The sequence below is a fragment of the Symphalangus syndactylus genome, chromosome 7 (assembly GCF_028878055.3).
Source record: "Symphalangus syndactylus isolate Jambi chromosome 7, NHGRI_mSymSyn1-v2.1_pri, whole genome shotgun sequence".
Lineage (NCBI taxonomy): Eukaryota > Metazoa > Chordata > Mammalia > Primates > Hylobatidae > Symphalangus > Symphalangus syndactylus.
In genome coordinates this window covers 106,645,943-106,669,289 of record NC_072429.2, presented here as the reverse complement: position 1 = coordinate 106,669,289, position 23,347 = coordinate 106,645,943, and the positions used below count along the sequence as shown (strand labels likewise).

Genomic DNA, 23,347 nt, shown 5'->3' with positions numbered 1-23,347 from the left:
ACTGTGAAGATTTCATGGACATTTATCACTTCCCCAATCAATACTCTTGTGATTTCCTATGCCTGCCTTTACTTTAATCTCTTAATCGTATCTTCGTAAGCTGAGGATGTATGTCACCTCAGGACCCTGTGATGATTGCATTAACTGCACAAATTGTTTGTAGAGCATGTGTGTTTGAACAATATGAAATCTGGGCACCTTAAGAACAGGATAACAGCGATTTTCAGGGAACAAGGGAGATAAACTTAAAGTCTGGCTGCCTGTGGGCCAGGCATGGTACTGGTACCACAACAGAGACATAGATCAATGGAACAAAACAGAGCCCTCAGAAATAATGCCACATATCTACAACTATCTGATCTTTGACAAACCTGACAAAAACAAGAAATGGGGAAAGGATTCCCTATTTAATAAATGGTGCTGGGAAAACTGGCTAGCCATATGTAGAAAGCTGAAACTGGATCCCTTCCTTACACCTTATACAAAAATTAATTCAAGATGGATTAAAGACTTAAATGTTAAAACCATTAAAATTCTACAAGAAAACCTAGGCAATACCATTCAGGACATAGGCGTGGGCAAGGACTTCGTGTCTGAAACACCAAAAGCAATGGCAACAAAAGCCAAAATTGACAAATGGGATCTCATTAAACTAAAGAGCTTCTGCACAGCAAAAGAAACTACCATCAGAGTGAACAGGCAACCTACAGAATGGGAGAAAATTTTTGCAACCTACTCATCTGACAAAGGGCTAATATCCAGAATCTACAATGAACTCAAACAAATTTACAAGAAAAAAACAAACAACCCCATCAAAAAGTGGGCGAAGGACATGAACAGACACTTCTCAAAAGAAGACATTTATGCAGCCAAAAAACACATGAAAAAATGCTCATCATCACTGGCCATCAGAGAAATGCAAATCAAAACCACAGTGAGATACCATCTCACACCAGTTAGAATGGCCATCATTAAAAAGTCAGGAAACAACAGGTGCTGGAGAGGATGTGGAGAAATAGGAACACTTTTACACTGTTGGTGGGACTGTAAACTAGTTCAACAATTGTGGAAGTCAGTGTGGCAATTCCTCAAGGATCTAGAACTAGAAATACCATTTGACTCAGCCATCCCGTTACTGGGTATATACCCAAAGGACTATAAATCATGCTGCTATAAAGACACATGCACACGTATGTTTATTGCGGCACTATTCACAATAGCAAAGACTTGGAACCAACCCAAATGTCCAACAACGATACACTGGATTAAGAAAATGTGGCACATATACACCATGGAATACTATGCAGCCATAAAAAAGGATGAGTTCATGTCCTTTGTAGGGACATGGATGAAACTGGAAAACATCATTCTCAGTAAACTATCGCAAGGACAAAAAACCAAACACCGCATGTTCTCACTCATAGGTGGGACTTGAACAATGAGAACTCATGGACACAGGAAGGGGAACATCACACTCTGGGGACTGTTGTGGGGTGGGGGGAGGGGGGAGGGACAGCATTAGGAGATATACCCAATGCTAAATGACGAGTTAATGGGTGCAGCACAACAACATGGCACATGGATACATATGTAACAAACCTGCATATTGTGCACATGTACCCTGAAACCTAAAGTATAATAAAAAAAAAAAAAGAAAATTGCTAATAAAAACTTGCTGGTTTTACGGCTCATGGGGCATCACGGAACCTGCCAACATGTGATGTCTCCCCCGGATACCCAGCTTTAAAATTTCTCTCTTTTGTACTCTTTCCCTTTATTTCTCAGACCGGCCGAAACTTAGGGAAATAGAAAAGAACCTACGTGAAATAACATTGAATTATCGGGGGTGGGTTCCCCTGATACTTTTGACTCTTGGCAACCACTTAAAAAGTGTAAAATTGTTAGCTCATCAGCCATGCAAAAATAAGTGGCTAGCCTGGATTTGGTCCACAGACTGGATTTGTTGACCCTTGGTGTACAAGATAACTTGGTGGCTCATGAAATGTCTTTGCAAACTGTGAAAGCCTATCTCTAACTCGGTCTCAGCTACAAACACTCTGCTTCTGGTAGGAGCCTAGTAACTGTGTTGAATGCAGATGCCATTTTAACTACCCTGTGTATGGAAATAAATTCCAACTTTATAATGCCACTCTTGAAGTCTCTAGTTCTTATTTTGATTCTTCCTGGCCATAAGATATTATATTTGTTTTGAGCCCAAACCTTAAGTGAAATGATAAAAATTTAAAAAGTGAATTTTTTTTCTGCATAAGTTATCTCCTAATTTCTTCATTAAGTAGTACCACTGCCTTTTAGTGTACCCTACACCCCTGCATTCCAATAAGAGAATAGCTTCTATCTATCTCTTTTTCATCAAGACCACTCCATCCTTTCTGTAATATGTGTCAGGGTGCAGTCTTCCCTTGCTCTCGTAGCCCAATTTACATGAATTAAGGTTATGGACTCATACACAGCCAAGAAAACTCTTTTAAAAAATAAGTATTTGAATGCCCTTTCTGGCTTCCTTACTTGCTCTGGCATCCGTAATTCCTTACCTGTTTTTCCCATTATCTTATCTTTTCCTTATTAGAGTCTGGCCCCTATTTTATGCCTAGCCTATGAAAATTGAGTACGCACTGAATGCCTTTTAAGAGTAAAACCTTGTAGATAATGGTAGCAGTACCTCCATTCTCTTGCTTGTTCATTTCATCTGCTAAGTAATTTTTAGGCCAATGTTTTGTGTCATCTTGAGCCCTTCTGCTACAGAGACAGTAGAATAAGTGATGTGATAATGGAGAAGGCATCAAGGAAGGCATCTCTGGGGAAGTGTGACTTTGCATGAAGTCTGAATAATGAACGTATAAAAGTCTAAGAACAGTCCAGACACTGGAAACAACCTGTGTGAAGGTCCTGAAGTGCAAACAGGGTCAGCAAGATCAAAGTACAGGCAAAAAGGAAGAGTTGCTGGAGTATAGTTAGGAGGAGAATGGAACCCACATGAGGTGAGAAGTAATCAAAACTAAGGTCATGAAGGGCCATGAAAGCTGTAGTGAAAACTTGGATTTGGTCTATGGGCTTGGAGAAGCATGGGAGGATTTTAAGCAGGGGAGCAATGTGCTGATTCCCATGCTGTGTTTACTTTGGCTGCTGTGTGGAAAGTGGGTTTTCAGAGTGAAGGCAGAAAGACAAGTTGGCAGGTTATTGCAATAATCAGATGAGAATTAGTGTGACATGAGCTGGTTGATGGTGGTAAAGAAGGAAAGAAATGGTTGGATTCAGGAAATAGTTTGGCAGAAGAGCCCATGAGACTTGCTGATGAGCTAGATGTGGGGTAAAGAAAGACAAGGAACCAAAGAAGTTTCCTAGGCTTTTTGTGCTGAGCAACAGAGTATACAGGGGACACAGGGAAGAAAGGATAATAAATAAATCCATTTTTCACATGCTAAGTTTGAGGTTCCTATTGGATATCTATGTGGAGATATCAAGAAGGCAGCTGGATATAAATCTGGAGTTTAGGGAAAAGATCAGGGCTACAGATATGACTTTGGTATATATAGCAGTGTGCAGATAACACTTAGAACCATGGAAGTTTATGGAATGACCCAGAGAGAGAATATTCAAGGGAGAGACTTAGGAACACTCAAAGCTTAGACATCAGCCAGCAAATGAGGCACTAGTAAAGAAATTGAAAAAGTGTCTAGAGAGGAAAACCAGGAGCCAGGACTCACTAAGAGTGACTAAGAGCTGGGACTCAAGGCTTACATAGTTGCCTTCCCCTTTATTTTACAATGAAAATATCAGAAGATGTGAAAGACAATTAGAAAAAAACTATAATGACTTCAGGTTTTGGTCTTCTCAAATTCATTTCCTCATTGTACAGTGCAGGAGTGAAACTTAACAATAGTTTATAATCTCCATGAAAACGGTTTTGAGGTAGAAAGAACATAAAATAATTCAATGTTCAAAAACCTTAGAAATGGCTCTTTGTATAAATGTGTTAATGATACTTAATTTAAGGTTACCATATCACCCACCAATGTCATCTACATTTATGATGAAATAATTATCTAATGACCCTACAAATTTTTTTCTTTCAAATTTAATAAAATATATCAAATGAACAACAAAACAAGCATTCTGCGAATTATAGGTCCTTGGGTTTGTAATTTTCAACACAAGGACTTTTTAAAACTTGTAATTACTGAGGTAGCAGCTCTCTGATGTGAGGGCATACATGTTTGAACAGTTAGGTATTGTACACACATGCAATCATGGTATTTAACTGGAAAGCAAGATCGTAGTAAAGTATCTTTCTCAGTGTTTGCTGTTTAAAATAGGAAAACTAAAGCTCTAAGTACTTCCATTTCATTTTTAAATTAAATAAACATGTTCCTAATCTTTTTCTCCATCACACATGCTTCACCTGAGTTTCCTGTCTCCAATGTATACTATCTGGGAAAACTAAATATGGCAGAGACTTCTTGTACTTGTTTACATTCACTTCTCTCCTCTCTGACAACGGAGCAACATCTCATTTCTCAATCTCTTTGCAACTAGATGGGTCTTTGTGACCGATTTTAACCAATGGGATTTGATGGGAAACCATGTGTGTCACTTCAGGGCTAGGACACTTAAGAGCAGGGACATGTTCTACATGATTTCTTTTCCCTTTGGCTGTGACCACAAAGACAGAACCACATGGTGAAAGCAGCTTGGATCTCTAAGTTACTGCAGGAATAAATGTTGTCTTGAATGGCTGCCCAAACCAAATAGAACTCTGAGCAAAAAAATACATGCTTATCATTTTAAGCCACTGAAATTCTGGAGTAATTAGTTACCTTTGTAACTAATAACCCAATACAGGGCTTTGCATTCTCTGTATTACAGTTTTTCCATTTGCTTTTTCTTGGGATCAAGAAACTATATGACTTATTAGTTGAAATCTGATCAGTAGATATAGCAGAAGAATCAAAGGATATTTCACCAGATAGTCAATGCGCATAAAAGAATTTGAACAAGGCCATTTATTTTTAATGAAGTATCTAATTTTGATGAAAGACACAAATATTCTGATAACAGTGATATAATTGTTGTCAAACTTCTTTAAAGATTCATATATCATTAGATGAGCAAGGGAACACATGATTTCTATGATTTTTCCATGTGCCTACTCTATGCAGCAGGTGTAGGCAACCTACAAAATTGTATTAGTGATGGCTGATAATTATTCTGTTAATGAGGCTTATCTTTGTATTCTCTCATATCATATCACTGCCTTCCCTCCCTACAAAACACAGCCTCATCCAAATTCCATCTGTCATGGACCGATTTGTCTTCTTCACCCTCCAAAACCCATTATTGAAGCCCTAATTCCCAGTGCAATTGTATTTGGAGATAGGACCTTTAAGGAAATGATTAAGGCTAAAGTAGGTCGTAAGGATGGCGTCCTTTTCCAATAAGACTGTTGTTCTTATGAGAAAAGGAAGAGACACCATGAGCATGGGTGCATGGAGAAAAGGCCTTGTGAGGACACAGTGAGTAGACGTCATCCACAATCAGGGAGAGATGTCTCAGGAGAAACTAAACCTGCTGACAACTTGATCTTACAGCATTCAGAATTATGAGAAATAAATTTCTGTTGTTTACACCACCCAGTCTGTGGTCTTCTGTTACGGAAACCATAGCAAACTAATGCACCATCCTTCACAAGGTTCCCTAGAACCATCACCTCCTTGATGTGGCCTTACTGCCCTGACTTGTCATCATTGATATCTTCCTCTGAATTTCTGCAGTGAATATAATTTGATACCTAGTAAAACTAACATGCTTCAACTTTTATATTCAATAATCGTATCTCACCATCCTGAGCTGTAAACCCCTTAAAGTGAGAGCTGTATGCTTTGTGTTCCATCTTTTTGTTCTTCAAAATCGCAAATATTGTAGCAATTCAGTAAAGGTTTTGTTATTGGTTGATTGAAAGATACTAATGGTTCAATATTTTCTTCCGGATTTTAAAAAAATTAATTTATTTTTTGGAGACCGAGTTTTGCTCTTTTCGCCCAGGCTAGAGTGTAGTGGCATGGTCTCAGCTCACTGCAACCTCTGCCTTCTGGGTTCAAGTGATTCTCCTGCCTCAGCTTCCTAAATAGCTGGGATTACAGGTGTGCTCCACGGTGTACAGCTAATTTTTGTATTATTAGTAGAGACGGGGTTTCACCACGTTGGCCAGGCTGTTCTAGAACTCCTGACCTCAGGTAATCCAGCTGCCTTGGCCTCCCAAAGTGCTGGAATTACAGGCATGAGCTACTGTGCCTGGCCTGATTTCTTTTCTTAAACCTATAGCACCTACTATTTCCAGGCAGTCAACCATGCAAGTACTAATAGGCCTAACCCTGCTTAGCTTCTGAGAGCAGGTGAGATCAGGCATATTCAGGGTGGTATGGCTGTAGACCTTTCTTATTTTTATTATTTCTAAAATCTGAATCAGCCCAGAATCCCAAGAAGAAAGTTTTGAGAGTCAGCAGAGACAATTTTTTATTTTTTATACTGTTTTTCAGTTATAATATTAAATTTTTCTAAAAGATGTGACTACTACACAATACATTGCTTCTTATTATTTTTATAACCTAAATGTACTTATCTGATTTTGCTCAATGTTTAAAAGGGATAGTAAAGAGGAACCAGGGCAATTTATCTGTTTAAATTTACTTCATATTTATCAGATGAGTTCTCAATTCAGTGTAGTTTGCAAGGTGACACATGGTCAGTTAACGTTTTAATTAGGGAAGTAAAACTTATGTTTTAATTTTAAAAACACTTCAATTTTGTGATGAACTAAGTGACTTGGGATGAATCAATATAGGTTTCCTTCACAAGAAGGAAAAAAAGTGGGCTCACCCACATTTAATAATGAGCTATACTCAGAATGATACTGAGCCACTCTGAGCTTTTTCATGCATGCATTCATTAAAATAAGTAAATGATCCTATGTGTATTCCTTTAACTCTGTGTTCATGTCTTCATATATCTCCTTCTGCCTTTCTCTTCTCTCTTCTCTGATTCTATCCCTGCCCCTTTGGTCCTGCCATCCTGTGTCTGTTCCTGAAAACAGAAGCTGTTTTCTCCCGGATTTCTAGGCAAAATACTCCTGAAAGTTCTTAGTGTCCTCCAGTTTGTTCTGAAATTATATTATTAAGAGCTTACTGAACAAATCTCAACATTGATCAAATGGAAAAAGGAAGCACCACCAAGTTACAGCTCCAAGCAAAACCACTTTATGAGTGTGTGGCTGCGGTGCACATTAATGACACCAGTGCCCAGGTGGCCAAGTTTATGTCCACCCTCTTGATCTGATAATACAGAGCAGGAGGATGAATTGGTAATGAACCAGGCTGAAAACAGATGGTGACTCCATGTGTGTATGCTGCTGAAAACCTACAAAGGGAAAACATTAAATATGTGTCTTTAAATTTAAATTAGTGCATTTCAAAAACAGACAGTTGAGCTTTTGAAAATAGGCTGGCTGAGTGTGTTTCATCTTATAGTTTTGAACTATGATGTGTTTTGTGGGATAACAACAGACAAAATGGATGGTATGTTAGTTACCCTTTCTTTACCTCCTCAATATCGGTGGTGTTCCACTGTAATTAGGTGCTTGTGTGTAGTTCTTTGTCATTAAATTTGCTACACCCTAATTAGGAAATTTAGAAAATTCAAAAGACTACCATCTAAAAATTGGCACCAATTATTAAATATATTTTCTCTGATTATATGATTTTTTTTGCTCCACAATACTGATTGAGTTTAGTGCTGAAATTGTTTGTTTTAAAACATGTTCTTGATGTTAGAACAAACAATATTTTATCAAAGTGAACTAAAATATATAACATTCTACTGGCTATATATATATACTTGTGCTGTATTGGAGATATTTGGGTCTGAATCTATCCAGAAATTATTTCTTTGATTTATACTCAGTAACAAATAAAACTGGTACTCAAATGCCAATCTAAACACATCCCAGAATAATTTGGGGGAAAAGCTACCACAAACTCACTCTACGATTCTCTGAGGGCCTTAGATGATTTAATATGAAACTACATAAAAATGAGTATAGCTGAACATTGGGTAAAGTTTATAGCAAGTCCACAATTTGGTCTGGACTTCCCAGACAATGGAGCTACAGGGAACTGGGGCCCAGATAAAAGAAGGGCAGGAGTGATTCACTCTCTACCTCGCATCCCACATCTACACTGCATAAATCCCCAGGCTGTTATTACCTGAGCAATTTATTCTGTGTTCTTCCAGGCAAAACTCAAATTGTCCAAGCTCAAGGCAGATTTAATTTACATCTTGGGCATGTTTGAGTTTACCCAGAGTGGCAGGATTTCTTAGCTGTGTCCATTCTATACTACTGTGTGGACCTTTTAAATATAATCTCACCATTTCTTTTTGGTTGGCATTGATGCTGCTGCTGCTGCTGATGATGATGATTTGGGGAGAGATTATTATTATAACTTTTATTCCCCTAAAGATACTGAAGTCTTTAACAAATGTCCTCATCCAGGAAATAAACTGAGTGGTGAATATTGTTGCGGCCTAGGAGAAAAGGGGAAAGTGAGTTGCTAAAGGGGCCTTTCCAAAGGGTCTTGGCTCTGTTCTCTTTCCCTCCAAATGCTCTACTCCCTGCTTCTCTCCTTTTCTTTCTCTTTTTGCTTGCTCATTGGCTGTTTCAACTTGAGAAATACAATTTAGGGGAAGTAAGACTCCATGATTTTCATTGGAAATGATGTTATTCACAGCAGAACAAACTAAAAAGAACAATAAAAATCCTTGCCCCTTGTCACTGTGGTAAATGTGCGAAATAACCAAAATTAAATTTCTAAAGTGTTTGAAAGTCCCAGCAGCTAAAGGTGCAGGTGCATAAAGTCTACAATAGGATGGGAGCATTGGTAAATTCATTATGGTGATACTTCTGCTCTGTGGTTCAAAAAACCATTGGTTGCTCCTTTTACTAGACTGAAGAATTCATACATAGATTATATGATAAATTGTCTGAAGACAGGGCTCTTTGGTTTAAATCACTGTTTTCCGAGATCACTTAATATAGTATTTTGCATATAATAAGTAATATTTCCATAGTGATGTACAGTGTTTAATATATATTTTTTGGTAAATTGGCCTCTATACAAATTGTGAGGTATAACAAGCAAGCAGTGCTATTACATTTTACACAACAGGCAATTGAGGTTGAGTGAGTGAATTTATCCCAGTTCTACAGTTTTCTTTATACAAGGCTATATATCAATTAGTGTTTGCTCAACAATAACTGAACCTGAAATGGGTGGCCAAATGGTCTGTGAAAAGGTCTCACAATGTGTTTCCTCCAGGACTAAATTACTATCATAACTAAATGGAAGCCATGTTTCTATCATCTCATTCAACGTTTTGACATCAAAATGTGGTTCTGCTTAATTTAAATAATTTCATCAAAAACATTTATAAAACATATTCTACATTGAATGTCAAGCAATATGACCCTGATTAAGATAAATAAAACTTGACTTTGTACATTCCTTATTCATTTCCAAAACACTTTTGGTGTCTTACTGTATGCCAGGTCTTACCATACATTGGGAGGAAAGACTCCAAAAAAAATACGTAGTCCATGCCCTCAAGCAGCATCAAAGTAACTGAAACAGAGCTGCAAAGGCACACTTGGGCACTTGGAATACAAAATGCTAAAATAGAGCTATGAACAAAATATTCTGCTACCATTTCTATTGTGAGATTTTATCAATTCTGTAGTCACAGTCTTACAAATGTACTTCTGCAGGATTTGCCACTCTCATGCCCTCCTTCTAGGGAAGATTTGTTGTTTTACTGCACCCCAAGGTGGTGCAATGTGATTTGCAGAGCTGGATCAATATTGTTTGCTCACAATATGGATTCCCAAGCTATATTTTTTGAAAGACTGCTGTAGTATAGGAAGCACATATCATGTTCAACATCATTGCTTTTGAAGATTCATGTGTCATTACATCTTTTCTTGGAAATTTCAAATACAACTCAAGAGGTTTTATAGATGAAATGCAATCTTTGATATACATGCATGCAAATTGAGGTTACCTTTAATGAAGGTGAAAGTGTTCTTAAAATTATCAAAAACAAATATTTTGACATTTTATTATTTTAAAATACAGAAATGCTAAAAAATGTATCTATACTCTCTTATTCCAAAAGGTCATTACTTTTAACATTTTGATGTGTTTATTTTTTAATTCATTTCATGCATTAAAAATAAGATTGAGATCATACTGATTTAGATACGATTTATAACTATTTTAAAAACATATTGTATCGGACATTTACCAATGTTAACATGTAGATATTATTTTAAAATAAATCATTTCTTACATACTTAAACTGATTCCAGTGCTTTTCTGTTAAATGTCCATGTAGCTTAATCACTCCATGCACCAAACTGGATCTGGAATAGAATTCCTTCCCTCAATTAACTCATCTCCAGTAGAGAAGATAAACATGTAAACAGGACCAACTATATAATCTGTGGAGCTCAGTACAAAGTAAAAATGCATAGCGAGCCCCTTCTTGAAAAATTAGGAAATTCAAGACAGCCATAGCCAAGTCAATCCTAAGCCAAAAGAACAAAGCTGGAGGCATCATGCTACCTGACTTCAAACTATACTACAAGGCTACAGTAACCAAAACAGCATGGTACTGGTACTAAAACAGAGATATAGATCAATGGAACAGAAGAGAGCCCTCAGAAATAATGCCGCATATCTACAACCATCTGATCTTTGACAAACCTGACAAAAACAAGAAATGGGGAAAGGATTCCCTATTTAATAAATAGTGCTGGGAAAACCAGCTAGCCATATGCAGAAAGCTGAAACTGGATCCCTTCCTTATACCTTATACAAAAATCACTTCAAGATGGATTAAAGACTTAAATGTTAGAACTAAAACCATAAAAACCCTAGAAGAAAACCTAGGCATTACCATTCAGGACATAGGCATGCGCAAGGACTTCATGTCTAAAACACCAAAAGCAATGGCAACAAAAGCCAAAATTGACAAATGGGATCTAGTTAAACTAAAGAGCTTCTGCATCGCAAAAGAAACTACCATCAGAGTGAATAGGCAACCTACAAAATGGGAGAAAATTTTCGCAACCTACTTATCTGACAAAGGGCTAATATCCAGAATCTACAATGAACTCAAACAAATTTACAAGAAAAAAACAACCCCATCAAAAAGTGGGCGAAGGACATGAACAGACACTTTTCAAAAGAAGACATTTATGCAGCCAAAAAACACATGAAAAAATGCTCATCATCACTGGCCATCAGAGAAATGCAAATCAAAACCACAATGAGATATCAACTCACACCAGTTAGAATGGTGATTATTAAAAAGTCAGGAAACAACAGGTGCTGGAGAGGATGTGGAGAAATAGGAACACTTTTACACTGTTGGTGGGACTGTAAACTAGTTCAACAATTGTGAAAGTCAGTGTGGCGATTCCTCAGGGATCTAGAACTAGAAATACCATTTGACCCAGCCATCCCATTACTGGGTATATACCCAAAGGACTATAAATCAAGCTGCTATAAAGACACAGGCACACGTATGTTAATTGCGCCACTATTCACAATAGCAAAGATTTGGAACTCACCCAAATGTCCAACAATGATAGACTGGATTAAGAAAATGTGGCACATATACACCATGGAATACTATGCAGCCATAAAAAAGGATGAGTTCATGTCCTTTGTAGGGACATGGATGAAACTGGAAAACATCATTCTCAGTAAACTATCACAAGGACAAAAAACCAAACACCACATGTTCTCACTCATAGGTGGGAACTGAACAACGAGAACACATGGACACAGGAAGGGGAACATCACACTCCATGGACTGTTGTGGGGTGGGGGGAGGGGGGAGGGATAGCATTAGGAGATATACCTAATGCTGAATGATGAGTTAATCGGTGCAGCACACCAACATGGCACATGTATACATACGTAACAAACCTGCACATTGTGCACATGTACCCTAAAACTTAAAGGATAAAAAAAAAAAAGACAGCCATAGCATGCAATAAAACCAAGGCTGGAGCCCTGTGAAGCATAGGTCCTGTACAAATGCAAAAGTCACCAACCCAGGAAGCCAGTCCTGAACGTAAGCCCAGTGTAAGTCGGTACAAGATGGTAAATGCCTTGATGGAAATGTGTATTAAATTATAATAGGAACACAATGGAAGTGGTACTTTCATCTTGACAGTTCTAGCAGCTCTGCCAATTTGCATGATCAACATAAATCTGACTTCTTTTAGCAAAAATATGCAGACAATGAATTTAAAAAATTAACCTAATTGCAAAAAAATGAAATAGACTTATTTGGGCCTGCTGCACCCCCTAGCCAGGTAATAGGTAGCAAGTATTGTTTCAGAGACTGAATCCAACATTTGGAGGAGAGAAGAGAGTCATTTTCATATATGAAGAATAGTGAGGTGGACATAGGGGATGAACACCAAATGTTTGTAATTTTGTTCCCTGATCTATGGGAGCCAAGGAAATTCACATTGTACTTTTTTTCCCCTAACCCACACAAGACAATATAATTCTAAGAAAGCAAATGAAAAATATTCCAGCACAGGACATCAATCGTTTTTTACAATAAGAGTGAACAGACCAACAGACCTTTTGGCTTTTCTTATTTGGATTAACTTCAATGTCTAAAAGTTGCTAAGTAACACTTTTAATAATAAGACTTTTCAAGGCCAGGAAATTAATGGTCCATGACCCTATTTAAGAGAAATATTAGTGCATCGTAAGGCGAGATGGTTGAATACAGTAATGGGAACTTTGGGTAATACACTTAACCACTTTCATGTGCTACTTTTTCATTGCTGCTCACAGTCAATTTGGCAGACATGATTTTTTTTTATTAGATCATTTACTAAGATCATTTCATCATTATCTCAAGTTAGCTAATAATTACACTGGAAAAGAATGATATAGGAGAATAACCATTGTATAGTTGTGACTATTTTGAAACAAAGTTGTTTCTAGATCTGATGAATATAAATGTTTAGAACACACTAAATACAATTTAACTTTTTCAATATGCATCTGATGGGCTCATTTCAGCAAAACCAAACCGAATCAAACACACACACACACACGCACTCCCGCACGCACACATATACAACCCTCTCACAAACCTTCCCCTGTGCTGGAAGTACTTATCCACTCTTCCTTGGACTTGAGCAACTCAGTCCTCCTCATGAAATTTAAGCCTCAGGCTCAACCACCACACAAACAGGACACAACCTGGTGAGAGAACAATCTCCAAAGGTCTCCTGAAGACAAACTTGGCGAAAACTGTGTCAAGTCTGAGCAAAAGGAAACTTCAAAGGAGTAAACAGCTTCTGTGGATTAGTGGCCATAGGAGTTTTAAGGTTGAGTAAAACCCTTGACTGGAATAAAAAAAGTTGGCTTGGACTAATTTTGCTGAAAGCACAAAGTGTTTCAGGGGGAACGTATCACCTTTTAAAACAAACGCTTAATTCCTTTATAAAAGACATTGAGTTTTTCATCTGAGAAACTTCTTCAAGGGGCAGGGGCAATTTACCTTCAAGCACTGGGAGTTAGGCCATTTGAGGTTACATGAGACTACTCATGGCCTCTGAGAGTGGAGACCTTGGAAGAGCTGGGAATATTTTAGGAAGCTCTGGAAGAAAATCCTAGAGACAATTATTTTGGCTAACACATGAAAAGCTAGGATTCCAGACCTAGCTTTTTTTCTTTGCTCCTTTAGGAAATGAAAAGTGTTTGCTCACAATTTACCTAAATCTTGAGCTTTACTGTTTCTGTGATAAACACAGAGGGTTGCTATTTAAAAGTGCCTTTTTCTCCCTACCAATATCCAGAGGAGAATGGCTGAGGATGATGGCATGGGGGACTATGGTTATAAGTAAGTTATTCCCACGATGAACCTCAGGTTTCTCATCCGTGAAATGGGTTTAATAACCTGTTGGGAGTGTTGAGAAACGCAGTGAGTTAAAGTGTAAAGTAATTTCTACATAGCAAACATTTAATAAATATAAAAAAGGAATAAATACTTTTACAATACAGTATATTGTGTATTGTAATGTCAGAGAACCTTAAAGCAATGTCCAGCATTACGCAAGACTGACCAGGCTTCATAAGACATTTTTAGTGGGAAGGTCCTGACTCCCTCATCTCTGTAAAGCTTGTGTTCAGGACCCCATATGATGACAGACAGGTTCACCTCATAAGACCATGGCTCCTGAGACAGCTGTATGGAAGAACAGCCCTAGCCTGAGACATTCTATGACTGAAACCATCCATTCTCAATTTTCTCTGCAACCTCCCAGCATCAACTATATTTTTTTCTCTGCTCAAGGGAAACAAAAGCCTCTTGATTGGTTCTGATCTCTCTCTTCAAAAACTTCCACAAGACCCTAAATTTTACTCTTCCTATTATACTCTTCCTCAATGCACAGCCATAATTAAAGAAAAACTACTCTATGAATTGCTCTCAGTTTTCAAATTTGAAGAAAAGTTAATGACAAAGAGGAAAACAAGGTGTTTGGGAACAAGGGCAGTAAGAAAAGTTTTATTTAAGATTTCAAAAAAGCTCGAGTATATCCTATCAAAACTTTAATACATTTTAAATTGGAGAAGATAAAAAAGCGAGTTATTCTGATGTGAAAATGCTTTGAGGAAATGAGCAAAAATTATTCACACAAGAGGAAACCCAAGTGACCACTAAACATGTGAAAAGATGCTAAACTCCACTGGTAATAAGGAAAACATAAATTGAAACCATATTGAAGTACCATCTCACACCCTTTCATTTGAAAGCATTTTTACATATGATTATGCCAGGAATTAGTGAGAATGTGGAAGATAGGAATTTATATGCTGCTGGTGGAAATTTACATTGCTATAAAGTTTTTGGGGAGCTATTTGGTGACACCTATAAAATGGAAGTTTTGCATATTTGATGATGCAATAATTCCATTTCCAAGTATACTCCTGAGAGTCCCTCACACATGTACATGTGGCACTCTGTATAGGAATGTTTACAGTGGTGGTGTTGAAGTGTCATTGTTAAAAGTCTAGCAACCACAGCAGAAATAAGTCATGAAGTGCTCACACGATGGAAGAACATGAACAGAGGAGTGACCAAACTAGCTTTATACGTATCAACAAGGAAGAATCTTATATACTTGTAGGAAAATCTGGTTTCCAGAATACCTAGAGTATGACATCATTTACGTAAAGTTTAAAAACAAAAAGCAACATTGCATACATATGTAGTATGTATTTGTGTGTGTGTGTATGTATATATATAAATATATGTATGTATGTATATATATATATAAATTAGAAAGAAATGCATGGGATTGATAGAAGCCAAAATCAAGATGGAATTTACTTCTTTGGGAAACCGATATGGCTAGGTGGGAGATGCAAGCATCAAATACACAGCATACGTCAACTGTTGTTGATAATGCTTCATTTCTGAAGCTGGGTTTATTGTTATATTATTTATACTTTTTTGTATCTAAAATATGTCATAATTTTTTCTAAGACTTTGAAGTATAAGGTACAAGAGGGATTTGGCCAATCTAATTGGCTCCAAAGAACTAGACCCAGGATTCCAAAGAGAGGAGAAAAAGCTCCAGCTCCCAGAAAAAATTATTGAGGACACCCCATAATAGAGGTCCTGACAAGATTTCCTTCTTCTGCTTTACATCGTAAGTTACTGCCTTTTGCAATTTCCCTTCTCATTCATTTTCATGGTTGTCTATGACTAGTGGACAATAAGCTATTCAAGTATTCAAAGTCTATGTCTGATTCATTGTCCTAGCCTCACGCTGTGGTCAGTGTTCAGCACATAATGGGTGCTTAATACACGCTGGGTGAGTGAATGAACAGATAATAACATAAATGGGGCAATATGATAATATAGAGATGACCTCATCATTCATTGCTATGACTGTATTGACTTCCACATGTAAAAATCAGCACAGACGAGAAAAGGTATATCAAAAACAGAATACTTGGGCTCAGCTGCAAAATGAAAGGGAGCTACATCTTCTATTACAGGGGTTAAGGTAATTCCCTTCAAAGTGGTAATTATGGGAGATGATTCTAATTTGAAACTGGTTTTCTAATGGGTATTTTGCTTTTAGAAATCTCACAGGCCTTTAATTTATATATATTTTGCTTAACTCTTCATAGCTCACCCCAACCACCGATGAACCCCTCAAGTTCTTTCTTAAGATTGAGGATGTGAGTCATATAAAGTCCAAGAATTACCAGCTACTATTCAGATCATTACTTGTTATCCAAAATCTTAAAAAGATAAAATTATTAACACATATGAAATAAAAGCATTAACATTATAAAAAGGGTTTTCTGCTAAAATATCACCTGCCAGGTCTTCCCTGACCATCCAATCTAAAATAGCAACCCTTCCCCTAATATTCCTGTCTATCTTGTTTTTCTGCTTTACTCTTCCTGACAATCACGTAGAATCAATTTATCTCTGTGGTAAGCCTGTCTCCCCCTTTCTCCATAAAATGTAATCTGTGGACAGTTGTTGACTCCCTCATCTCTATAAAGGATGAGAACTTCACCTGCATTGTTCACAGATATATTCGTAGGACCTGTAATAGTGCCTAGATGATAATAAGTCCCAAATGAATATATGTTAAATAAATGAATGAATAATTAAGTCCATCTTACATTTGTGGCAATAATCCTTAACCAGATTTTTAATTTAAAACATGCAAGACTTCCTCTAAGACTGTATTAATTCACATGATCAGTGTATTCAAATACAGCGAACAGTAGGGGTTTTTTCTCTTCCCGCCTTCCTTTCTCTTGGTTACTTTTTCTACAGCTATATTGAGGTATAGTTGACATACAAAGAACTGCACATATTTAAAATGTATTTTGATAAAGTTTAACATATGTAAACACCCATAAAATCATCACTACAGTCAAGATATTGAACATATCCATCACCTCCAAAAATTTCCTTGTAGCCCCTTGTAAACTTTCTTTGTACCCCATCTGTCCTTAGGCAAACACTCATCTGCTTTCTGACACTACAGATTAGTTTCCATTTTCTAGAATTTTATATAAATGGAAAGATATGGTATATACTCTTTATATCTGTCTTCTTTCACTCAGCATAATTAAGACTTATCAATAGACAATAAAATACTGGCAAACAGAATCCAGCAGCAGATCAAAAATCTTATCCACCATGATCAAGTCGGCTTCATCCCTGGGATGTAAGGCTGGTTCAACATAAGTGAATCAATAAACATAATTCATCACATAAACAGAACCAATGACACAAACCACATGATTCATGATTATCTCAATAGATGCAGAAAAGGCCTTTGATAAAATTCAACATCCTTTCATGTTAAAAACTCTCAGTAAACTACATATTGATGTCACATGTCTCAAAATAATAAGAACTATTTATGACAAACCTACAGTCAATATCATATTGAATGGACAAAGCTGGAAGCATTCCCTCTGAAAACCAGTACAAAACAAGGATGCCCTCTCTCACCACTCCTATTCAACACAGTATTGGAAGTTCTGGCTTGGGCAATCAGGCAATAGAAAGAAAAGGTATTCAAATAGGAAGAGAGGAAGTCAACTTGTCTCTGTTTGCAGATGACAAATAGAAAATCGAAATGATTTTATATTAGAAAACCCCATCATCTCAGCTTCAAAACTTTTTGAACTGATCATCAATTTCAGCAAAGTCTCAGGATACAAAATCAATGTGCAAAAATCACAAGCATTCCTTTACACCAACAATAGACAAGTAGAGAGCCAAATCATGAATAAACTCCCATTCATAATCACTACAATGAGAATAAAATACCTAGGAATACAGCTAACAAGGAATGTGAGGAATCTTTTCAAAGAGAGCTACAAACCACTGCTCAGGGAAATAAGAGAGGAAACAAATAAATGGAAAAACATTCCATCCTCACAGATAGGAAGAATTAATATCGTGAAAATGGCCATACTGCCCAAAGTAATTTATAGATTCAATGCTATTCTTATCAAATGACCACTGACATTCTTCACAGAATTAGAAAATCTATCTTAAATTTCATGTGGAACAAAAGAAGACCCTGTATAGCCAAGACAATCCTAAGTAAAAAGAACAAAGCTGGAGGCATCACGCTACCTGACTTCAAACTATACTATAAGGCTACAGTAACCAAAACAGCATGGTACTGGTACTAAGACAGACATGTAGAATAATGGAGCAGAACAGATACCTCAGAAATAGCACCACATATCTACAATCATCTGATCTTTGACAAACCTGACAAAAACAAGCAATGGGGGAAGGATCTCCTATTCAGTAAATGGTCCTGGAAAAACTGGCTAGCCACATGCAGAAATTGAAACTGGACCTCTTCCTTGCACCTTATACAAAAATTAACTCAAGATGGATTAAAAACTTTAATGTAAAACCCAAAACCATAAAACCCCTAGAAGAAAACCTAGGCAACATCATTCAGGACACAGGGATGGACAAACACTTCATGACAAAGATGCCAAAAGCAATTGCAACAAAAGCCAAAACTGACAAATGGGATCTAATTAAACTAAAGAGCTTCTGCACAGCAAAAGAAACTATCAGAGTGAACAGGAAACATACAGAATGGGAAACAATTTTTGCCATTTACCCATCTGACAAAGGGCTAATATCCAGAATCTACAAGAAACTTAAACATATTTGCAAGAAACGGTCAACCCCATCAAAAAGTGGGCAAAGAATATGAACAGATATTTTCTAAAAGAAAATATTTACATGGCCAATAAACATGTGAAAAGAAGCTCAACATCACTGATCATCAGAGAAATGCAAATCAAAGTCACAATGTGATATTATCTCATGCCAGTCAGAATGGCAATTATAAAAAGTCAGGAAACAATAGATGCTGGTGAGGCTGTGGAGTAATTGGAACGCTTTTACACTGTTGATGGGAATGTAAATTAGTTTAACCATTGTGGAAGACAGTATGGCAATTCCTCCAGGATCTAGAACTAAAAATACCATTTGACCCAGAACTCCTATTACTGGGTATATACCCAAAGTAACATAAATCATTCTACTATATACATGCACACCTATGTTTATTGCAGCACTATATACAATAGCAAAGACATGGAACCAACCCAAATGCCCATCAATAGTAAATTGGATAAATAAAATGTGGTACATATACACCATGGAATACTATGCAGCCACAAAAAGGAATGAGATCATGTCCTTTGCAGGGACGTGGATAAACCTGGAAGCCATCATCCTCAGCAAACTAACACAGGAACAGAAAAACAAACACCACATGTTCTCACTCCTAAGTGGGAGTTGAACAACGAGAATACATGGACACAGGGAGGGGAACAACACGCACCAGGGCCTATTGGAGGGTGGGGGGTGAGTGGAGGGAGCTTAGAGGACAGGTCAATAGGTGCAGCAAACCATCATGGCACACGCATACCTATGTAACAAACCTGCACGTTCCGCATATGTATCCATTTTTTTTTAGAATATAAAAAAAACCACAAAATTTTAAAAAAATACTTACCTATGTTGTCATATGTATAATTAGTTCATTACTTTTTATTGCTGTATAGTATTCCACATTTGACTATACCACAATTTGTTTATCTATTCACCAGTTTAGGGGCATTTGGGTCATTTCCAGTATTGGGCTTTTTTAAAAAGCTGCTATGAACATGTGTGTATAAGTCTTTGTGAGGACATATGCTTTCCTTTCTCTTGGGGAGATTCCTAGGAGTGGAAGGATTAAGTTGCATGGTAGATGTATGTTAAGGATTTTTAAAAACTGACAAGCTATTTTCCAAAGTGATGGTACCATTTTACATCCATGTCAGAAAGATAAGAGTTCCAGTTTATTCACATCCTCACTAACATGTGATACAGTCAGTCCTTTTAATTTTAGACATTCTAATATATATGTAGTGATATATGATCATGTTTTAATTTGTATGCTGTTAGCATATTTCCATCTCTTATTTGCTATTATGTCACCTTTGGTGAAGTGTCTGTTCAAATATTTTGCCTATTTAAAAAACTGGATTGTTTGTTTTCTATTAGTTGTAAGAGTTCTTTATGTAGTCTGGACACAATTGCTTAATAAGAGATGTCATTTGCCACTCTTCTCTCCCCATCTGTGGCCTGTCTTTTCATTCTTTTAGCAATACCTTCACAGAGCAAAAGATTAGGGTTTCTTTATTGAACAAATTTACTAAATGCAACATTCTGTGTCACGGGGGTTTGTTGTACAGATTATTTCATCAACCAGGTACTAACCCTAGTACCCAATAGTTATTTTTCTGATCCTCTACCTCCTCCCATCCTCCACCCTCAAGTAGGCTCCAGGGTTTGTTGTTTACCTGTTTGTATCCATGTGTTCTTATCATTAAGCTCCCACTTATAAGATCATGTGGTATTTGGTTTTCTGTTCCTGTTAGTTGCTAAGGATGATGGCCTCTAGCTCCATCCATGTTCCCACAAGAGAGATTATCTCTTTCCTTTTTATGGCTGTATTGTATTCCATGGTATATGTGCCACTTTTTCTTTATTCAGTCTACCACTCATGAACATTTAGGTTGATTCCATGTCTTTGCTATTGTGAATAGCTCTGCAATGAACATACATGTGCATGTGTCTTTATGACAAAATGATGTGTATGCCTTTGGGTATATATCCACTAATGTGATTGCTGGGCCAAATGGTACTTCTGTTTTCAGTTCTTTGAGAAATTGTCACATTGTTTTTCACAATGGTTGAATTTATTTACCCTCCCACCAACAGTGTATAGGTATTTCTTTTCCCCTGGAACCTTGCCAGCATCTGTTATTATTTGACTTTTTACTAATAGCCGTTCTGACTGGTGTGAGATGGTGTCTTATTACGGTTTTGATTTGCATTTCTTTAATGATCAGTGATATTGAGCTTTTTTTCATTTGCTTGATGGCTGCATTGTATGTCTTTTCTTGAAAAGCGTCTGTTCATGTTCTTTGCTCACTTTTTAGTGGGGTTGTTCTTTTCTTACAAATTTGTTTAAGTTCCTTAAGAGGCTGGATATTTGACCTTTGTCAGGTGGATAGTTTGCAAATACTTTCTGCCATTCTGTAGGTTTTCTGTTAACTGTTGATAGTTTCTTTTGCTGTGCAGAAGCTCTTAAGTTTAATTAGATCCCATTTGTCAATTTTTGCTTTTGTTTCAATTGCTTTTGGAATCTTTGTATGAAATCCTTGACAGTTCCTATGTCCAGAATGATATTGCCTATATTGTTTTCCAAGGTTTTTATAGTTTGGGGTTTTACGTTTTAAGTCTTTTATCCATCTTGAGTTGATTTTTGTATATGGCATAAGGAAGAGGTCCAGTTTCAATCTTCTGCATATGGTTAGCCAGTTATCCCATTTTTTGAATAGGGACTCCTTTCCCCACTGCTTATTTTTGACAGATTTGTCAAAGGTCAGATGGTTATAGGGGTGTGGCCTTATCTCTGGGCTCTGTGTAAGAGAGCATTAGAAATATTGAGGCAACTGATTTGATGATTGACTAATTCTAAATGCTTGAGAGACATTGTGCATCAATGGATGCTACAAGATTTTGTGCCAAAATTACTGAGAATAAAATAGTACTACTGATAGAACTGCAGGTTTCAGGAATAATACTTAGTTTTAAGTTAAGGACAAGTTTGAGTAAATAATTTTGGGCAGGCGGCAGGATGTCCAAATGGAAATGACCAGTAGGTATGCTAAGTATGACTGGCTTGGAGTCATACTTGGGAGTCATTTGCTTATGAGTCATCATCATCAAAAAGGTAAATCTGTGAGTAGATACATTTTTTAAAATATGTGGAAGAAGTGCTGAGTAGAAAATAAATACTGGGAAAAGGACGTAGGATTGTCATTCCATAGAAGCACTGAGTTTAAGGTAACTAAATTATTTTAATCTTTTCTGCAATTGGAAAAAAGTAAAACTTTATATCTGCTGTGGTCATTAAGTATTTGGTTAACAAATGAAATATTTGTATGTTTTCAAGGTAGCCTATTTCACTGTCTGAGAATTCAAACAATTGGGAAAAGCCTTTCTTGTATTGAGCCTGATATGAACAAACTATTATCTTTGACCTTGATTTCAGCTGCTGGCACAGAGTAGGCACTCAGGCAATGTTAGCTGGATGACCAGATGGTTCTTCCTGTGTTCTCAGCCAATTCAGTTAGTCAACTCTCTTCCATGTGTGAGCCAGATGGCTGAACTGTTACATAAATTTTTAGCTGTATAAACCAAAGTAACTTAAATCATTGTAATTATCTATTGTGTACCCCCCTTGTCCTTCTATTTTACAAGGTAAATATTCTAGATTTACAAAGCAAATTCTCTAATGATATGATATTCAGACAGAGATATTTTGAAGAGGATAAATAAAGAAATATATCACATGGCTCAGTTCTCAGTAAGAGTAGGTGAAGTTATTTGTTCGGTGTGAAATTATTGAGGAGAGTGAAGGTTTGGTATAGTGTCTATGGAGGAGGAGGGTACTTAAACCAGCAAAAGATGTATAAAAAGATTGTGGAATATCAGCTAAACTGTACATATCATGGATTTTCAGGGGGCCCGTTAAGCAGACATTGTAGAGAGTATGTAAGATGTGAAACTGAACTGTTGAACCATGAAAGCTCTCCCTCCTCAGGTTTCTTCATACCAAAATCCCATTTCTTGTTCTTTTATCCTGTCAGTTCATTAATAAGTTATGCTAGCCATGCATGGATCACTGTACTGTGTAAAGCCAGGAACTGCATCCCTGGTAAGGAATGATTTAAATATTTCTGGGTTTACGTTTCTATAAAGCAGACGATGTTTGATCACCAGAATCTTCCATCCTCATTTAGGAATGGCCACAAACAAACTATCTTCTTGGATAGTTTCTGCTACTTTGAAGTATTTCCTGTCTTGGGAAAGGAGACAGACAAAAAACATCATGGCTTACATTTACAGTTCCCTTCTGGCTAATTACTAATATGGCACAGTGATTAAGAGAATGGGCTTGGGAGTCAAAGACATCCCGTTTTAATTCTGGTTTTGCTGCTTACTAGTTTCTGTGAACAATACTAAATTACTTAACATCTCTGGTTACTCAATTTTCATCTAAAGTGAGAATGTAATATTTAATTTGTAAGGTTGTTATAAGAAT

At 36.9% G+C, this 23,347-nt stretch overlaps 1 long non-coding RNA gene and 1 pseudogene across 1 annotated transcript in view; both read right to left on the bottom strand.

Annotated features, from left to right (window-relative positions):
- Window positions 1-23,347, bottom strand: part of LOC129486718 (uncharacterized) — a 139,550-nt gene that overhangs the window by 20,547 nt on the left and 95,656 nt on the right. The gene's annotated exons all lie outside the window — the stretch shown is intronic.
- Window positions 6,331-6,448, bottom strand: LOC129487014 (uncharacterized; annotated as a pseudogene).